This window comes from Entelurus aequoreus, linkage group LG01 (assembly GCF_033978785.1).
Source record: "Entelurus aequoreus isolate RoL-2023_Sb linkage group LG01, RoL_Eaeq_v1.1, whole genome shotgun sequence".
NCBI classification, from domain to species: Eukaryota; Metazoa; Chordata; class Actinopteri; order Syngnathiformes; family Syngnathidae; genus Entelurus; species Entelurus aequoreus.
Window position 1 is genome coordinate 77,762,814 of NC_084731.1, and position 22,081 is coordinate 77,784,894.

At 38.4% G+C, this 22,081-nt stretch overlaps 1 pseudogene; it reads right to left on the minus strand.

Moving 5' to 3' along the window:
* LOC133657510 (peripheral plasma membrane protein CASK-like) overlaps positions 1–22,081 on the minus strand; it is a 101,846-nt pseudogene that overhangs the window by 70,201 nt on the left and 9,564 nt on the right.

Genomic DNA, 22,081 nt, shown 5'->3' on the forward strand with positions numbered 1-22,081 from the left:
GTGGTTTTTTTTTATTATGAAAGACAAGAACACATGTTTTTTTCATGTACCGTAATTTCCGGACTATAAGCCGCACCTGACTTAAGCCGCACCAGCTAAATTTAGGGGGAAATACAGATTGCTCCATATATAAGCCGCACCCGACTATAAGCCGCAGGGTTTTGATGTGTAATTACCGTACTATATAGGGGTTCCTGCTACCACAGAGGGGATTGTCGGGACAGAGATGACTGTTTGGGAACGCAGAGCGTCCCATTTATTAAAAATAAATCTTTCAATCATTCAATCAAACTTTCACATCTTTGACATGGCGAACAGCATTCGTGCAGAGTACAAATAATACAACGGTGCAAAGTAATACAAAGTGCTCGCCTGTACGTTATCAAAATAACCAGCCTACCGGTATATGAAAAGTCAGTCTTTAATCATTGTGTCATCGTCTTCCTCCTGCGTACTAAAACCACCGAAATCCTCTTCGTCGGTGTCGGAGAAGAACAGGCCGTAAATAATCCGCACCGTTGTATAAGCCGCAGGGACCAGAACGAGGGGAAAAAGTAGCCGCTTATAGTCCGGAAATTACGGTATTCTAAGTCGCAAAATACGGCAAGTGCAAGTTGGCTAACAAGGCAGATAATAGGAGTACTCTTTTGCAACCAGAAAGCCCTCTAAAAAAAGTTTTTAAAAACGCCAACAGTACTCCATTTACATCTCGTGACCTGAATATTAACCTAGTATAAGAGATATTTTCATCATAAGCGCTAATGCCGACAAAGTATTTTAGCGGCGCAGTGATCACATAGAGTCAACTAGCTTATGCATCTACAGTGTTGACATACGAAGCAGCTAATGCATTGCCTTTGAGCTCGTGAAAGTTAATTCTATATCATAAATCATGCCTCTCACTTGTATAGTACAAGGTTGTTGCCATAACTCGAGAAATCCAACTTAGACCCGGAGATGGAGAGGAAGACACAAAAAGACGCTCGTTTGTGGCACCTTTTTTTTTTTATTACCTGCGGGAGGATAATGATTAATTCTTCATCTAAACGGGAAAATATCAACATCCCATCAGTCGGCATCCCAGTGAGAGCAGATATTGTACTGTAAGTGATTGTTTTGTTATGCTTGTATTTCTTGTTCAAGCACTTAGCAATGCTTTGTGCTTCACAAAATCTGTATCCTTTTAGCACAGTTTTTTACAATTGTAGCTCGTCCTCCTTATTTTTAGGCTAAAAAAATCTAAGGTCATGGATCATCTATTGTCCCAAAGTAGTCTTTGTTGTCTCTCACAAAGTCGGTCATGATTAGCAGTGTTGTTGTTGAAGTGAAGTTAATTACATTTATACAGCGCTTTTCTCTAGTGACTCAAAGCGCTTTACATAGTGAAAGCCATTATCTAAGTTACACTTAAACCAGTGTGGGTGGCACTGGGAGCAGGTGGGTAAAGTATCTTGCCCAAGGACACAACGGCAGTGACTAGGATGGCGGAAGCAGGGATTGAACATGGAAATCTCAAGTGGATGGCACGGCCGCTCAACCAACCGAGCCACGCCGCCCCTGTTGAATGGAAAACTGAACGTTGTAATGCATCTGTGAAATAATATGCCCCCGTAAAATGAGCAAAATATGTAAATATTACATGTTGTTATGAGTGTGCCTGTTACTATGTTACATATATACTTACATCATGTATATAAAACCTCGATGGAGGTTTTTGGAGGTTTATGGAAATAGAGCATGGGTGTCTAACGTACAGCCCGAGGGATGAGTTTTCTACGTATAAGAATTAACCTGAAATTTTTTAATTAAAGAAACAGCTGTTCTAAATGTGTCCACTGGATGTCGCAATAGCAATACTTTGTATCTTTGTATTCTTTGTATCATGACGGATTAGTTAGTACATCAGTCGAGGAAAATGATCAAACTACATAAATAACATACTCTAATTTGATTTTGATATAATTTTTTTTTTGTTAGATTGAAAATTAACACCAATGAGTTGACTGATGATCATCGTCACATAAATTATTCAGAAAATATAAGTAACGACAAATAAAGATATAATACTATTAACCGCAACATGTAAGTGTAAAAAAAACAACAACATTATGATTTGTACAATTTCAGAACGTGCTCGTTCTATTTTTAAACAAAGAAAACAATCTGAAGTTGTCTTTATTTTTAAGTTATCGTGCCGTGATTTTACCAGTCCGGCCCACTTGGCATTAGATTTTTCTCCATGTGGCCCCCGACCTAAAATGAGTTTGACACCCCTGAAATAGAGTGACTCCTATTAGCTCAATTGTTAGCTGATCTTTGCTAAGGTTTATTTATGATTTAGAATGTATAAAAATAGAAGGATTGGGCAAAATTCCCCCAAAATTGCAGTTTCCTTTTAAAGATTAGTCAACGAATCGGATTATGAAGCATATTCAGTGGCTCTAATTCAGCCATTTGTTTTTATTTCTGTACTTTACTGTAATGCTTTTTGAATATGTATTTTGCTTTGTTTTGAACGTGTGAAAAATAAACTACTACTACTACTACCACTAATATAATATCTTCATGATCATGAGAAGCTAAAATTGAAATCGAAATTTGAATAATTGTCCTGTCCTATCGGGGACGCAGGACAAGTACCTAGCAACATCAGTGCTTACATTATAAACACTGAGGACTCAAAAAGGTAAGACTGTCATATTTAACTTAACGGCAAAAACTACTTCCTGACTACAGCAACAAATCTAGAATAAAATCAATTGAGATTACATTATTTCCCCCATGGAAATACTCAAAAGTACCGAAAATTAGTACCCCTATTGATTATCAGGTACGGGACACTTGTATGTTATTGGTTCAAATGTTGAAGATCCCCATCCGTAATCAAAGAGCACATATAAACAAACAACCAATCACACCTATGGACAATTAAGACATTCCTTTTAAGCTAATATGCACAGGGCGAACATGCAAACTCCACAGAGAGATGCCCAAACAGAGATTTGAACCCTCGATCTCCTGACTGAACGCCAAACATGCCACTGTGCGGAACAAGTAAGGTTACGGTTCATGGTTCATGTAGTCTCACCTTGACATCACGGTGATCACATTGTTGTCGTGACAGTAGCGAAGTGCCTCCGAAATCTGCCTCATGTAGTGGCTGTATTAAAATAGAAGAGAGAAAATAACGGCCTTCTGCAAATTGTAAATTGTCTTATAAAAGGTGAATGACTTACCTGGCCACAGCCTCACTGTACACAAATCCAGCATCAGCCCGCTTTACGATTTCAAAACAGAGGTCAGCACCGTCCATACTGAAAGTGGATACGATTAGTGTGGGCACATTTAGGTTATAATCATTTATTGACAGCAAACTATTAAAAGCACAAGCCAAGTGGTTCTGTGTTTAGTTCAAATTAAAGTTAAAGGACAGAATACATAAAAACAACCTCCGTCAGACAACATTAATTAAATTATATCACAGCAAAGAAGTTGATTTTTTTTAAATGATCCTCGATTATATATATCGAAAAGAAACATTAAGTATTGTGCAAATACATCATAAATACTGCTTGATATGAATACATTCTGAACCAATTAGCTTTGAAAGCAAAACATAATCAAATAAATACATTTGTTGTTGCTGTCCACATGAGTTTCCTTCCATTTGCATGTATAAAAGCAATGGTTAACATAGGAGTGATGCTGACACTTACAATTCAAAGACCATGTACAGCATGCCGTCAGAGCTGTACGTCTCCAGCAGCTCCACAATGTGAGCATGTTTCAGCATGTGACAGATGCTGGCCTCGCGCTTCAGATCTGACAAACAAACAGAAAAAAGGGGGTTCATTAGCAATGCTTCAAAATGTATATAAAATATGTAAAGGTGCCTTTAAAATTAAAAGCATAATACCGTCGGCATGGAAAAAACCAAGTAGAATGGATGTTCCAAATTAATGCACTTAAATTGCATTTATGTGGAAGATCCATTGTACTTTCATGAATGACAACATAACACGGACAAACGACAAAGACATATTTCTGTTGACTTTCTTCATTTTCATGTTGAGGGAAACTATGAAATTTGGACCACTAGATGGCATTAGAGAGCATGCAGCCTTGTATCGAGAGGATGAAGGGAGGAAAGACAGGTCAAATACAGTTTTGTTTTTTTAAATGTCCTTGTGAGTGAAACAATCACAAACCTGCAATGTGGTATGTCTTGTTTTGTCTCGTCTTTGCCTAAGCAAAATGGAGGAGACACTTGGTTTGATGCAGACAAATTAGTTCATCTAAACACCCACTGATTGGGGCGCATTGCCAGACCAGGGTCATTATTATTACGCAACTTGGCAGAATGATTCCGCCTCCCCTACAGACGTTGCCATTTTCTTTCTCCCTTTAAACTTTTCCTCTTTCTTGTTGAAGACAATGAGGCCCAGTGTCCATGCGAGGACTGAGTGGCTATCATCGGGGTGAAAAATAGGGGAAGAGAACCCAAATCACCAAATTCCATCAAGAGCAGCTCATCCAAATGTAAAATGAGGAGAAGGCTCACATTGTATTTTCCCCATGTTTGGCGCTTTCTTATTCTTAAGGCATTTTATATGTTCTGAAGGCCTTAGAATCATGACAACAACCTACATTTATCAGGATTAAAGCCCAATGTTTGCCTTTTTTGCCTGACCTTTTACCACAGCTGTGTCCCAGTGTTCACATGGTTCAAGATTCCTTCAAAAGGGATGCACAATTACATTTCCACATTCTTTATTAAACACATGCAGGAGTTGCATGAATTCCAGGAGAGTGCATGTCTTGCCACAACACCGGCTCGAATTTGAAGGCAAGCTGTAACGAATATGTTGTCTTTCCCCAGGTCCAATCCGGTTCCAAGATACTAATCCTCATCAACATGGCGGAAAATAAACTGTTTATTTTAAGTATCATTATCACTGGAAGACTAGAGGAAAGGGAATGGCAAAGCATGCTACACACATACCGAGCAGGACGTCAAGATGCTAACCGTTAGAGCAGGGGTTGGCAACCCAACATGTTGAAAGAGCCTTATTGGAGCAAAAATACAAAAAACAAATCTGTGTGGAGCCGCAAAAAGTTAAAAGCCTTATGTAAGTGTAAATGCAGGCAACACATTAAGTGTTTCAGAGGGTTAGATACCTCCTGGAAATTACTGGCTTAAAACTGCCAAAGGTATAGATGTGTGTGCCCAAGTTAAGGAAAGAACAGGCTGTCTTCTTCCAATGGATTTATTACAATCTTTGCAAGCTGGGTAACGTTTGCTGTGGTCTGGAACAACATGGTATGTTGTATATGAACGATACTAAAGTGATTAGATCAATATTTCCCTTTTTCTCATTATTATAAAATCATTGTTTTGGTCGTTTTTGTTTACAAAGTCAGGGAGTATGACTTTGGATACAGGACGGCTTTGAGGGTAAAACCCAAATTATTTAAAAGAAGAACTGCACTGTTTTGAAATATTGCCTATCATTCACAATCCTTATGAGAGACAAGCACAATTATGTTTTTCTTTTTCTTTTTTTTAAACGTCAGCAAAAGTTACCTAACAATGGAGCCAACGTGAGGTGCTCTATTCCGCCTAAAAGTTCCCCAAAAAACATCCAAAAGCCTCTATTATCATTTTATATACACGCTGTAAGTATATATGTGATGTAGTAACAGTCACATTAATAATAACATGTGATATGTACGTATTTTGCTAATTTTAAGCGTACGGTGGCATATTGATTTCACAGACGTATCACTATGTTCACTTATCCCTTCAACAACAACACTAATGCAGCAGTATTGCTAAGTGCTGAACAAAATATACAAACTGTAAACATAATAAAACAATCACTTATTGTACAATGTCTGCTCTCACTAGGATGCCGACTGATGGGGGACGTTCATATTTTCTGTTTAAATTAAGAATTAATCATAATCCTCACGAAGAGTTTTAAAAAATTGTGATGCAAATGAGTGTTTTTTTGTGTCTTTCTCGCCATCTCCGAGTATAAGTTGAATGTCAAAGTCGGCCAACTCCTCAGTTTATGGCGTCGACCTTCTGGTGAGAGGCATGATTTATAATCTAGAATTACCTTTCACCAGTTTACTAGCTCAATATGTCAATATAGCAGTATAAGATAGTTAGCTCTCTGTGATCACTGCGCCGCTAAAAACAGTTTGTCTGCTTTAGCGCTTATAAGAACAATATGGCTAATACTTGGTTAATGGTCTAAATGGTTCTGGTCACAAGATATACTGTACATGGAGTATTGTGGCCGTATTTTAAATGTTTTTAGAGGGTTTTAGGGGCGGAATACTGTACCCCCATTATCTGCATTGTTAGCCACCTAGTAGTGGCCGTATTTTACAACTTAGATTGCATTAAAAAAGAAAAATGTGTTCTTGTCTTACATAAGGATAGTGAATGATAGGCAACATTCCACAAAAAGTGTTGTTCCACTTTAAATGGAAGACAATAATAGTTTTTGCTTTTCAGTGTTTCCCATAAACTGCCAAGATACCTGTGGCGGTGGGGGCGTGGCTATGGGCGTGGTCACCATGACATCATTGAGTAATTTGCATAATTTACTACAATGATATGATTTTCTCTAAAAAGGCTCAAAAAATGTATACTTACTAATTAATAATAACAGTTTTGTTTTAAACGTCCATCCATCCATCCATCCATTTTACAATATAATTACAACACTTTATGTACATATTTATATACAGATTTGAACAATAAGTTATTCACTGAAATATATTTATTAATTGTGGTTCTTACAAAAAATATATATCTTATAAAATATAAAAGCTAAAATGTCTCTTAAAGCTCTGCCCCTTTAATTAGTGCATACTAAATAATTTAACTTTAGCCTACTACTACAACCATATTATTTACCAGCAACATAAAGTGAAACAGAGGCAGAGGTGTCCTGCCACAGTCAGTAACAAATAAACAGAAAACAGTAGTGGTCAAATACAAATAAGGCAACAAGAGAAGTATCCTACACTTCTCTTTTGTAAAGTAAATCTGAACAGCCTATATGGGCATCTACATCAACTATATGATTTGCCTGAGAAGCTGGACAGGACAAAAAAAAAAAAAAAAAGTTTTATTTTTTATTTTTTATCTTTTTTATTTGTGGCGGACGTAATTCTTTCGTGGCAGGCGCCACAAATAAATGAATGTGTGGGAAACACTGCTTTTTGTTTAGTTATTATTGTCCATTAAGTCGATGAAACCTTTAAATGAATATGGTCTTGACACATACTTCTTAAAAACACACAAAGAGAGACTTGTTTGCCTGATAACACAACTGATTAATTTATAAATCAGAATAACGGTTGTACCATCACGGTGAAAGGTGGCCACAGTCTCACCAGTTTTTAAATTTAGGAAACAAAACAATTATGTCCAACTATCACCCAATTAGCATCCTTCTTGTTGTGTCTAAGGTAGTGGAAAAGTGGTGCCAAGTTGTTGAATAAACATCTCAGCCATGGCCGTTCTCTTCTGCACTCTATGCAATTTGGGTGTTGCCAGTAACATTCCATCAAAACGGCAAACTGTGTCTTCGTAAAAACAGTGAAGTTCTTGCTGGATAAATCTACCTGTGTTGTCTTCTTTATACAGTCGACCATCAAGCTTTCCTGTCTAAACTGACTCACTTCAACTTTGCAGAACATACCATTGCTTGGTTTCAATCTTACTTGTCCAACAGAAGACAATCAGTGAGGGTTGGTAGGACCTTGTCATCTTATTTTGAGTGCCCAGTCGAGGTTACACAAGGCTCTATTCTGGGACCAGTATCATTGTCTTTATATATAAATGACCTGCCAAATGTTTGCATAAATATGAACTTTAAAATGTGTGCTGATGATGCCATTATCTTTACAACTGCCAAAAGCACAAAAGAGGCATGATCCATCCACTCCTCAGCCCTAATAAGTATTCAGAATTGGCTTCTTAAATCATGTTTATTGCTAAACAAAAAGAAAACTGTTTAATGAAAAACTTCTGTTTAATTTATAAAGCTAATCATGGACTAGCCCCAGCCCTTCTCTCCACATACAGGACTGACAGAGGTTTTGGCACCAGAGCTTGCTCCAGAGGGGACATCGACATGGACAAACAGTTCTATCAGTCCAAGGAAGTCATTTCTGGAACAGACTTCCCAGTCATATTAGACAATGTCCCACTTTCTACACTTTTAAAAAGCATCTCAAATAGTTTCTTTAAAATAGGGTTAAGGTTAACCCTAACCCTAACCCAGTCATGTCGACACTGTGACTAATTTCATTGTTTGTTTGTTTTTGTGTTTTATCGTCCTTCTGTGTTTGTGTTTTATGTATTGGGACTACTGATGTAAATGAGCAACTATGCTATAAGCTGGCTAATTTACAATTTGTAAATCCGATTGTTCATCAATGTACATTGTCCTCAATAAACAAATCTCTCTCTTTTACTAGCCACTCCATTTTTTAAAAAAAATATTTTTTTTTTTAAATGTAGCATTAAATACCACACATTTAAAAGGGAAATTTCCCTTCTTTGGAATTTTGCCTATCATTCACAATCATTATGAAAGACATGACGACAGATATGTTTTTTATGTATTCTAACTCGCTAATAAATGTGATAAAAGATCCTCTATTCCGCCCATAAAACCCAATAAAAAAACATCCAAAAAGCGCCAACATTACTCAATTTACATTTTGTGACTTGAATAATAACCAAGTATTAGTGATATTGTTATTAGAAGCGCTAACGCACACAAACTATATAGAGTGGCGCCGTGATCACGAGCTTGTGTCCCAATGTTGATATGATCGATTACCCGCTTCCTCGTTTCCTTGCTCGTCAAACTTTATTCTAAATTCTAAATCATGCCTCTCACCTGAATAGTACAAGGACGAGGATGTTATCCGACATGTTGGTACACTTTGACAGCCAATTTATACTCGGTAATGGCGAGAACGACAACAAATAAATGAGACGCTTGGTTCACCCCCTTTGTTTTTGCGACAATTATGAGTCATTCTTCATCTCAATGGGAATATATGAACATCCTAGCAGTCGGCATCCTAATGACAGCTGATATTGTACAGTAAGTGATGTTTTATTATGTTTGTTAGCTTACGTGATGTCTGCAGTGAGTAATATTCATTGATGCAGTTGGGAAAAAAAAGCAATCGTCATAATGTGTTTTTTAAATTAATGTGTTGCGTATGTTGAAATCAGCAAAATACGTAAATATTAAATGTTATTATAAATGTGCTGTCATCATGGCATCATTTACAACATGTATATAAAACCTCACTGGAGTTGTTTGGATGTTTTTTAAAGACTTTTATAGGCAGAATAGGGCAGCTCTCATAGGCTCCATTGTAAGCTGCCTTTTGATCGCATGTATTTAATATTTAGAATTTGTGGTTGTCCCGATACCAATATTTTGGTAACGGTACCAAAATTATTTTGATACTTTTCGGTACTTTTCTAAATAAAGAGACCACAAAAAATTGCATTATTGGCTTTATTTTAACAAAAAACCTTACGGTACATTAAAGATATGTTTCCTATTGCAAGTTTGTCCTTAAATAAAATAGTGAACGTACAAGAGAACTTGTCTTTTATTAGTTAGTAAACAAACAAAAGCTCCTAATTTAGTCTGCTGACTTATGCAGTAACATATTGTGTCATTTATCATTCTATTATTTTCTCAAAATTATTAAGGACAAGTGGTAGAAATGAATTATTAATCTACTTGTTCATTTACTGTTAATATCTGCTTACTTTCTCTTTTAAACATGTTCTATCTACACTTCTGTTAAAATGTAATTATCACTTACTCTTCTGTTGTTTGATACTTTACATTAGTTTTGGATGATACCACGAATTTGGGAATCAATACGATACCAAGTAGTTACAGGATCATACATTGGTCATATTCAATGTCCTCATGTGTCCAGGGACATAGTTCCTGAGTTTATAAACATAATATACATTTTTTTTAAACGAAAGAAGACGTTGTGATGCCAAATGATATCGACGTAATCATAGTAGTATCGACTAGATACGCTCCTGTACTTGGTATCATTACAGTGGATGTTAGGTGTAGATACACCAATAGCGTTTGTTTACATTTTGACGCGGTGAGCTACGGTGTGTAGTGAAGCATGTTTAGCTATTCTCGTCCTGCAGGGATGATACTTGTAAGAAACGTACTTTATTTGTCACCATGGAGACGAGGATTAGTTATTTAGAAGTCGCTAAAAGACTACAGACTGGGTCTGGACTTTAGCGGCTAGCTAGCTAGCCATGTCTTTAAAGCACCTCTTCCGGTGGGCGTTTCAGTGTTATATCTTCACCTTTATCGTTAGGTTTTAAGCCAAAATGCGCCTGTTCTCCCTTTTCTGTCTACCCACAGTGTCTGCTTGTAAGTACTCCGTGATTGTGCGCTGCCGAACATGCTCCTCTGCTCGTAAACCAGCAATGACACGACATGACGACGACAGGGGTGTGTGGGGGGGGGGGGGGGGGGGGGGGGGGGGTATGTGGCGGACCGGTACCTTTCAGAGGTGGTATAGTACCGAATATGATTCATTAGTATCGCGGTACTATACTAATACCGGTATACCTACAACCCTATTTAGAATGCATTAAAAAAAACATCCGTCGTCATGTCTTATATAATGATTGGGAACAATAAGCAAAATTCCAAAAAAAGTGCAGTTTCCCTTTAATACATCATCTGATTTACAACAATACGAGCACATTCAAAATTGATTATGATAAACTTCATACAAATGTGCTACTGTGTGTATTATATGTGCCATAAACATTTTTCATTTCCTTAATCTATTGTCAAGGTATCGGATCGGGACTCAAAATCAGATAGGAGGCCAAAACATCTGATGGCAGGCTAAAAATGTTGATCAGGACATCCCTAGTAGGACCGGTAAGTTCATTTCAGACCCGAGCAGTGCACAAACACTGATTGTTAATCTTCGCTCCCAGTCCCCATTTCTCCTCCAGGGGCTCATTTCCTTCTCTTGCTGTTACTGGCTGTCGAGCTAATCCCTGACGGGGGCATCACAGATGGCACATGGCAAGCGCCAACACCCTCGCTAGCACACATTCACAAGTCTATAATCACAGTCTTGGGTCCTCGGCATGACAAAGCAAAAAAAACAATAATAATCACGGTAACACATGAACCGTGTCATTGCCCTTGATCAAATGCAAACACTTTCAAATAAGACTCGGTCTTCAAAGTAACATGTCAGGCAATTTCCTGTGCCCTTGTGTCATGAACCCTGCCCATCTGCTGCTGCAGGTGCACCAGGCCAAGATTTAAATGCAAACATCGTTACACAACCCGCACACTTTCTCACCTTCTGTGCTAAGGCCGGGGCTGGAGGTGAAACTGGCCACATCCACGATCTTTACAGCGAACTGCTGGCCTGTGTCCCCTGTTGATGCAGCGGCGCACCACGCTGAAGGGTCCCCTGCAACACACACACGGTAAATCAGACACCTATGCGCACGCGTGTGTATACGCAGTCATCGCACACATGCCGGCGATGATATGCCAACAGCCATGTGGGAGGTTGGCGGCATGGGTGCTCCCCCATGCTACTTGCCAAGGGGAATTACAGAGCAGTGGTATGCCCACAGCTGTACGGACTAAAATAAGAGCAACATTATAGAGACCTGAGCGAGGGAGACCTATGGTTATATGCGGCAAAGGAGGTGGTGGACTTTGTAAAGCTGTGCTTCCTAACATTAACAGTGTTGCAGCTGACACGTTGAGCAAGACGGTATCAGGTTGACAGTTCTTGATTGTAGTCTTTCCAATGCATTAATGTTTTTTTGGTGTGCCGCCACAAATAGATTTGATGCTACCTGTTAGGAACTATCCATGTTTATGCAGAGATTCTTATTTTGAAACATTTTACTTTATAATTATCCTTTCCGTTTTCGTTTTTTTTCCTATACAGCGGTACCTCGGAACACAGGTTACAGATTTTTCGGGATAGGGATAAAAATGTGCTTTAGGTTGCGAGGAAAAATTCAGGTTATACGAATCGGATACATATCCATTTTGGATGCCGTAAATTCCAGATTACTAGCCGCTGCTTTTTCCTATGTAATATCGGAAATTATCGGTATCGGTTTCAAAAGGTAAAATGTATTACTTTTTAAAATGCTGCTGTACGGAGTGGTACACGGACGTAGGGAGAACTACAGAGCGCCAATAAACGTTAAAGGCACTGCCTTTGCGTGTCGGCCCAATCACATAATATCTACGGCTTTTCACACACACAAGTGAATGCAATGCATACTTGGTGAACAGCCATACAGGTCACACAGAGTGGCCGTATAAACAACTTTAACACTGTTACAAATATGCGCCACACTGTGAAACCACACCAAACAAGAATGACAAACACATTTTGGGAGAACATCCGCACCGTAACACAACATAAACACAACAGAACAAATACCCAGAACCCCTTACAGCACTAACTCTTCCGGGACGCTACAATATACACCCCCCGCTACCTTCTACCCCCCACCTCAACCCCTCCCCCCAACCCCGCCCACCTCAACCTCCTCATGCTCTCTCAGGGAGAGTATGTCAAATTCCAAGCTGCTGTTTTGAGGCATGTTAAAAAAAATAATGCACTTTGTGACTTCAATAATAAATATGGCAGTGCCATGTTGGCATTTTTTTCCATAACTTGAGTTGATTTATTTTGGAAAACCTTGTTACATTGTTTAATGCATCCAGCGGGGCATCACAACAAAATTAGGCATAATAATGTGTTAATTCCATGACTGTATAAATCGGTATCGGTTGATATTGGAATCGGTAATCAAGAGTTGGACAATATCGGAATATCAGATATCGGCAAAAAAGCCATAATCGGACATCTCTACTCTAAACTCTTATAAAGTGGTGCGGTTAATTTATGGATTTGTCTTCGCTAACGTCCATAATATTTTGAATTCAACAAATAGTTTTAAACAGACACTGAAAAGGTGTGTTATTGTTTGTACTATGGCACCATCTTTTGGACACGTTCGCTCACTGCAGGTGAACTTCGACAGTATTTCCTTCGGCTTTCAACCAGAAGTACGAGTGCCGTTATGTCATCTAGTCATCCATAGCGTTCTACTTTTATGGATTCTTCATTCTTCACTTCAAGCAACATATGTAATAAGTTTTACAATATAACTAAAACTATTCACACTTACTAAACCGTCCCATGTGTGATGTCTGTAGGAATGTTCATGCATATTTGTACGTGCTATCGTAATGTAATAAAGCTAGCATTGTTAGCATTAGCTAATATGCTAACACATTTACCAGTTTCTGTGTTAATATTAATAACTTACAATGGCATTCTGTTTGTATTGTTTCAGTTTCGTACAGTCATTAAAAAGTCACCTTGGAGTTATTAAGTCTGTTTAACTGATTGGAGAGCTACCTTCGGCAGCTAGTGGGTCCATGACTATATGTCTTCTGTTTTGTTTGATCAGCCGTTTTACTGCTGTGTTACAAGCACAGTTTGAAAACAATTAAGGTATGTAAACCAACATTTACGAAATATTTATGTGTAAATTACTCGTTTCAAAACGTATATATCTGTGGCTTATTATCCGCTGTGGCAAATATAGGGAAAATCTTTTTCTTCTAACATTTAGTGAGTGTGGCTTACAGTAGTCCGTAAAATAGTAATGCTTCATTTCAAGCCAAGTCGAAACAGATAACTTCCACCTTTCTTTGCCTTTAGCTTCAGAGCAGCTTCTTACACAACAGCCGTTTTCTTAGGCTTTCCATGGCGACTTTGGCATTTCAGGTGGTTGATGAGGTTTGATGCTACAGTGAACCCCTACGACGCGATTAAAACATCCTGTGTCTTACTCGCTAGTATTATCTTATAGCTAAAGATCCATATAACTTGGTTTTTCCAACCACGAAGAAAGGCTACGTTGTTTACGAAGTAAACATGGCTCAAATTGTAATCGGTCTCCAATACTGACGCATTTGTGGCAATTTCAAGGATTTTGTGCAATCAAAGTCAACATTGATTGAATGAAACTTTTATTGGTAGATTGCACAGTACAGTACATATTCCGTACAATTGACCACTAAATGGTAACACCCGAATAAGTTTTTCAACTTGTTTAATTAAGTCGGGGTCCACGTTAATCAATTCATGAGTCTGGTGTAACTTGACTGCTGCGGCGGAGGCTCTGCCGAACCCCTGAGGCCGACTCACCAAACCCCTAGGTAAAATCACAAATCAATACTGTAAGAGAAGACAACGGGCGATTGCAGCTATTTCAGATACAACACTTCTCAGACGGCAAGAGAACTTTCAAATGTCCGGGTCAGCTGTGAGTCTATTTACCGAAAAACTTCGTCCCTTCCTCCCGTGGATGGGATACAGCCAGTGTGTGACTATAAATATTGCTTTATGGGTGTGACTGTGAAATGGCCAGGCAGCGTGCATGATGCCCGCATCTTTGCTAATTCTGCCATTAGCGCGCAGCTGAAAGATGGAACCACCCCCTCGTGTCCCAAACAACTGCTGGAAGATGAAGATCCGGGCCCTTTTTTATTTTGGGTGACCCGGCTTATCCCCTGACGCCATATCTCACGAAAGAATACCCCAACCCACAGCAACAATACTTTGGGTATTCTCTGTCTAGATTAATTGTTGTAATTGTTGTAAAATGTTTGTTATCGCATTGTCTACTTGCTCATGTCGATTAAAGATTTAATTAATGTATGATGGCTCAGGTGTGATTCACTACAATAGGACCCCACAGCACACTGGATTCCAGTTACCGTATTTTTCGGACTATAAGTCCGTTTTTTTCATAGTTTGGCCGGGGGTGCGCCTTATACTCAGGAGCGACTTGTGTGTGAAATGATTAACACATTACCATAAAATATCAAATAATTATTTAGCTCATTCACGTAAGAGACTAGACGTATAAGATTTCATCGGATTTAGCGATTAGGAGTGACAGATTGTTTGGTAAACGTATAGCATGTTCTAGTTATTTGAATGACTCTTACCATAATATGTTACGTTAACATACCAGGCACGTTCTCAGTTGGTTATTTATGCGTCATATAACGTACACTTATTCAGCCTGTTTTTCACTATTCTTTATTTATTTTAAATTGCCTTTCAAATGTCTTTTCTTGGTGTTGGGTTTTATCAAATTAATTTCCCCAAAAAATGCGTTGCGCCGGCGGACGGAGGGGGCCGGGGGTCTTAAACGGTGGCATTTTTGTGTGTGGACACGGATAAGGTTAGGAGTGATTGACCCAGGATAACCTTATCCGGCTTCGTGTAAACGGGACCTTAGACGTCTGCTCTGTGGAGTGTGTGGGCGAGCAGTCGGAGACCCAGACAGGAGTGGTGGAACATTGAGGAGTTTCTAAAACATTATTTTCACCTGTTTTCTGCTCATGTGTCAAATATTTATTTTGCTACCGTCTATTTTGGCCATTAATTATGACGCCTATCGCTTTTTGATGACGTTCTGGTCGGATGAATGCAACCGGAGCGTTCATACTGCAGTTGCATCGGATACATATCCACATATGTATGTAATTCGACCCAAATTCGGTGGAATTTGGGAAAATTCTGAATTTCACTGTTCACAATGACATGAAAAAATTCAATAGATAAGGGGGAAAAAATCGGAATTGATCTGCAGTGTGAAGTAGGCCAAAGTGAGCGTAAAGGACAATGCTGAGAATAGGAAACAAATTATATTCATTGAAGTTAAGAAATAAATTAATAAAAACATAACCTGGCGTGTAACTGATGGTGTGTGACAAACAGCTTGAAGGACACCCGAGAAGTCCTCTCTCCAAGATAAATAAATGCTGTACATTATTATTACATAACTTCATAAAACTACTGTGGTTATTTGCAGTATATGTTATTGTAATGCTTAATACATATTTCTTATCTAGAAGTTTGTTTTTCATATTTAAAAGATGTTACGTATAAAAACAGTGGTGTATTGTAGGGGCCCTGTACGCATTACTTGAATTTCAATTCACTGTGGTTTGCAAAACGAGTTTTCCGAGGTACCAGCTGTGACACAGAACAAATTAAACTCATATCCCGAGGTCCCACTGTGTTATGACGGGCAATGCCATTCTCTGTCGGTACATAAGTCATTGCTGATGGGAGTCCTCTAACACTTTCAGAGATCTACTTGAAGCATTAATGGCTTTTCTTAAGTGTGATGCTTTATTGACTTTCTGATATCATTATAAATTAAGAATGAGAGCAGTGTTGATTTATTAAATAACATCTGACTGCTAAACGAATTAGCTGCAATGCTATTAAAGTTCAAGTTAAAGTACCTATGATTGTCACACACACGAGGTGTGGCGAAATTATTCTCTGCATTTGACCCATCCCCCTTGATCACCCACTGGGAGGTGAGGGGAGGAGTGAGCAGCAGCGTTTTAGCTAACCTGCACATGTTGATTTAAGATTACAGTTGCATTGACACCTATTATGTGCAAGTGTATTTGCTGCATATTAACCAGTTTTTACGCATATAAGATGAAGAGTCGTTGACAATGAGGTAACTTCATTGGACAACACAATAGCAACAAGATCCTTACCAGTATTTCAAACACTAAAGCAATGAACCATGTAGTGCTGTGCAATACAACAATATGTGTATCGTGCGATATAATGATCTATTATTTATATTAGGGTTGTCTCAATATCAATATTTTAGTACCGGTACCAGTACCAAAATGTATTTCGATACTTCTCTGTACTTTTCTAAATAAGGGGGACCACAAAAAAATGGCATTATTGGTTTTATTTTAACAAAAAAATCTTACGGTACATTAAACATATGTTTCTTATTGCAATCGAAGAAAAATATTGGCCTTAAATAAAATAGTCAACATACTAGACAACGTGTCTTTTAGTAGTAAGTAAGCAAACAAAGGTTCCTAATTTGTCTGCTGACGTACACAGTAACATATTGTGTCATTTATAATTCTATTTTGGCAAAATTATGAGGGACAAGCTGTAAAAATGGGTTAATAATCCACTTGTTCATTTACTGTTAATATCTTGTTTCAACATGTTCTATCTACACTACTGTTCAAATGTAATAATCCCTTATTCTTCAGTTGTTTGGATACTTTACATTAGTTTTGGATGATACCACAAATTTAGGTATCGATCCAATACCAAGTAGTTACAGGATCATACATTGGTCATATTCAAAGTTCTCATGTGTCCAGGGACGTATTTCATGAGTTAATAAACATAATATACATTTTTTAAAAAGGAAAAAAGATTGTGTGACGATAAAAAATATCGATGTTATCATAATAGTATCGACCAGATACGCTCCTGTACCTGGTATCATTACAGTGGATGTCAGGTGTAGATCCATCCATGGCGTTTGTTTACATGGTGACGACGGTGAGCTACGGTGTGTAGTGAAGCATGTTTAGCTATTCCTCGTCCTGCAGTGATGATACTTGTAAGAAACGTACTTTATTCGTCGCCATGGAGGCGAGGATTAGTGATTTCGAAGTAGCTAAAACACTGCCGGCTGCGAATGGACGTTAGCCGCTAGCTAGCTAGCCATATTTGAAAGGACCTCTTCCTGCATTTCAGTGTTATAACTTCACTTTTAGCTTTAGTTTTTAGTCCAAAATGTGTCCGTTCTCCCTTTTCTGTCTACACACTGTGTCTGCTTGTAAATACTCTGTGATTGTGCGCTGCCGAACATGCTCCTCTGCTAAATAAAACCAGCAATGTCACGACGGCGCGCCGTCATGCCTGGGAACCGGTACAGTTCAAACAGAGTATAGTACCATTTTTGATTCATTAGTACCGCGATACTATACCAGCACCGGTATACCGTACAACCCTAGTTTATATGGTCATTTAGCTGCTAAGGTAGCTACAGCAACACTGCTACTTCACATTAGCATTTTTACGTCACTTGAAAGAACTTAACAGCAAGAGCAGGTATGAGTATTGATGTCAACAACTTAGCAGTCCAGTAGAAACAAACGGAAAAGCACAATGGATGCTAAACCACCAAAAAACTAAGAGAAATTGATGCCAAAAAAAAGGTGACGGGAAGTTACCAATGAAATCTCTAAATGTATGTGTTGAAATGGCATTTAAAATATGTCTTATTGTTTGTTTGTTTTTTAATAGTCTTGTCCTTTTTACATAAAAAGTATGTGTTTTACAAATAAAAGAAGAAAAGATAAGTGAAATTGGCATGAATTTTCTGCGTAGGTGCGTATGTGTGTTTGTGTTAGGGATGCAACGATAAACAGTATTAATGATAATCGCAGTAAAACTCTCGACGGTTAGTAATACCCTTTAAAATTATCGAAAAACAATGATTAATAACTGCACTTTGATAAACTCCCGGACTCGCTAGCTTAAATGCTAACATGAAAACAAGAGACATTGGCATCTTTCTTTTTTACAAATGACATGCCCCCATCTAAATGTATATAACCACGTTGCTGTCTGAGCAACTGAGCTATTTAATTGTGTACATTGAACCTGCAAGCTGTGCTGTCTTGGTACAGAGTGATCGTTCTATACTCAAAGGAATACGGGACAGAGGTGCGTTCAAGGACCGCTGAAAAGAGTAGGACGCCACAATGCCCGCCAGAAATCATAAACAATAATAATTATAGATTTTATTTCATACGCACTCTTCATTTAATTTAATCTTAAAGTGCTACAGTGCAAACCAATATTTAAAACATTAAAAGCTTAACCATTAAAACATAAAATACTAAAACTGAAACCCTTTCAGTGAAGCATAAGAAACACAAAACATAAACAATAGTGGGTTTTCCAAAAGTCCATTTAGTTTAGTTTTGTTTGTTTTTTAAATAAAACTTGGTCTAAAGATTTCAAAGTGTGTTTAAGTACATTTCGAGCATATTCAACAATACCACGATAATAATAACTGTGATATGATATTTTCGTATTGTATCTCCAGTGTGTGTGTGTGTGTGTGAGTGTAGATAAAAATAATACACAATGATACATAACGTTACAGGGATATAAAATTACCTATTTCAGCATATATATCTGGGTTTGTTTGACTGACTGTGGACACTGACACCTGTGTTCCAGCAGCTTCCATTTCATTGCAGACCTGCTTTTTGGTGGTTCTCGGTTGATCATCTTGATCGTCCTGACCAATTTTCTCTCAGCAGCAGGTGATAGCTTGCGTTTTCTTCCTGATCCTGGTAGTGACAAAACTGTGCCATGCACTTTATACTTACTAACAATTGTCTACACAGTTGCTCTTGGGACCTTATGCTGCTTTGAAATAGCTATTTTCTGACTTGTTAAAGTCAATGATTAGTTTTTTTCAGATCTGTGCTGAGTTCCTTTGACTTCCCCATTGTCGCGTTTGTAACCGAGTCTAATGACTGCAAACGGCAGACAGATGCTGAGAGCATCCTTTAAAAAAAAAATCACATGCACAAGCCTCATGGCCAATTCTTTAAATAAAACAATGATGGCATCAACCTGCCGCACCGCAGATAGCTTGCAGTCCTGTGGAACACAATGGATTCAATTTCTAATAACATTATTTACACAGGTTAGCAGTGATGATTATCAGACTTAATAGTTTGGAAGGCATACACGTCCACAAAGTGTTCAAATTAGTATATAAACTTGTCCAGTTAGAAAGTTTGATCCTATCAAAATATATTTTTTCTCTCACCCCTGCAAACGAGGAGAAAAGCAGTACTGATGATCTGACAACCATACAAATTGTTTCCCACATGTGGTGAAGCGCTATAGCAGCTGTTTCACAGTTTAAAACTGAGGCTACGAGCAAGACCGACAGAGGATGCAAATATTGCAGCTGTTTCTAATGTGTAACAATAAAATGCATTACCGCCATTACAAAATGGGCCTGCTTTCATGTTTCAGTCCCATTTGGAATGCTGGTTTTCACTGCTGGGAAACGCATCAAGAGTCAACTCACAAATGGGACAGCCGAGTGCATGCAAGAGGGGGATGGGCTATCATTTCTGCCTCGAGATCAATATGTATTTTTTTTTTTAATCATATGAAACAACTGGCATCTGGTCATGCCCACGGGCTATTACAGGTATCAAAAAGGCAAGTGTACGGGAGAAAGTGTATCTGAGACGGTGTGTCATGCAGACATCACTGCAGCTGTGGGCTTATACAAAACGCCCACACACCGCTCGCATCCGGACAACAGCAGCCATCAAACACTCGCCTGAATTGAACAAATCATTAGTATTCCTTTTCTCCTTGGCTGCCGGCAAATCAAAGACTGGATGACAGGCATTTTTGTTGCAAACGGCTGTACTGGATGGACATGGAGCTGCTTTTGTTTGAGGTCCTCAAGTTATTTTTCTGGCCTACACAGATGGAACATGTGCAGCTGCAGACTCAACATTAGGAGGACTGAGACTCCTTAAGAAAACAATTCACATACGCTTTAAGCAGCATGTTGCTCTTTGCTCCTGTCGACAGACTAATCCAGTGCAGTCTGCTTAAAGGTGACTACAGTACCATACTTTCAGAGAGAAGGAAAGATTTGAAACACTTGATTAAATAGTTTTTACGGTCACTTTTTGTTTTTTTGCTTTGTGTGTTAAACAATGTAGTTTAGATTTCTGCACAACAAAAAAGCTGAGCAACAAAAACTAACCATAAACAGATGGCTTGTTTTACCCTAAATTCCGGATTATAAGCCTCTGCTTTTTTCCTACGCTCTAAACTCTTATAAAGTGGTGTGGTTAATTTATGGATTTGTCTTCACTAATATTTTGAATTCAACAAATAGTTTTCAACAGACACTGAAAAGGTGTGTTATTGTTTGTACTATGGCACCATCTTTTGGTCGTGTTTGCTCACTGCAGGTGCTGCGGGGTGAACGTCGACAGTATTTCCTTCGGCTTAGTGCTTTCAACCAGAAGTACAAGTGCCGTTATGTCTTCTAGTCGCCCATAACGTTTCTACTCTACGGATTCTTCATTCTTCACTTCAAGCAACGTTTGTAAGTTTTACAATATAACTAAAACTATTCATACTTACTAAACCGTCCCATGTGTGATGTCTGTAGGACTTTTCATGGATATTTGTACGTGCTATCGTAATGGAATAAAGCTAGCGTTGATAGCATTACCTAATATGCTAACACATTTACGAGTTTCTGTGTTGCTATTAGTAACTTACAATGGTATTCTGTTTCTATCGTTTCAGTTTCGTAAAGTCATTAAAAAGTCACTATGGAGTTATTAAGTCTGTTTAGCTGATTGGAGAGCTAGCTTCTGCAGCTAGTGGGTCCGTGACAATGTCTTCTGTTTTGTTTGATTAGCCGTTTTACTGCTGTGTTACAAGCACAGTTTGAAAATAATTAAGGTATGTAAACAAACATTTACAAAATATTTCTGTATAAAAAAACTTGTTTTACAACGTATATATCTGTGCCTCATTATCTGTTGCGGCTAATATAGGGAAAATATGTTTCTTCTAACATTTAGTGGGCGCGGCTGGTGCACACTGTAGTCCGTAAAATAGTAATGCTTCTTAAGCCAAGTCGAAACAGATAACTTCCACCTTTCTTTGCCTCTAGCTTCGGAGCAGCTTCTTACGCAGCAGGCATTTTCTTAGGCTTTCCATACCGAGTTTGGCATTTCAGGTGTCTGATGAGGTTCGATGTGTTGAAGAGCAATGTCCCCCCCTCCCCTCCTTGCAAACGGCACGTAAAATATCATCCTGTGAAACAATGACGTAGTCCCACGCGATCTACGCCATGTTTGTTTACAATGGCCTTAGGGCAGTGCTTCTCTATTATTTTCTGTTACGCCTCCCCTCTGAATTATTTATTTGACGTCATCATTCTTCAAATCAGCCCGACTGTATACACATGTGTACATAGGTTGTATACAGTTACATTTATTGATTAAACTAAATCCACAAATTTCACACTCATGCA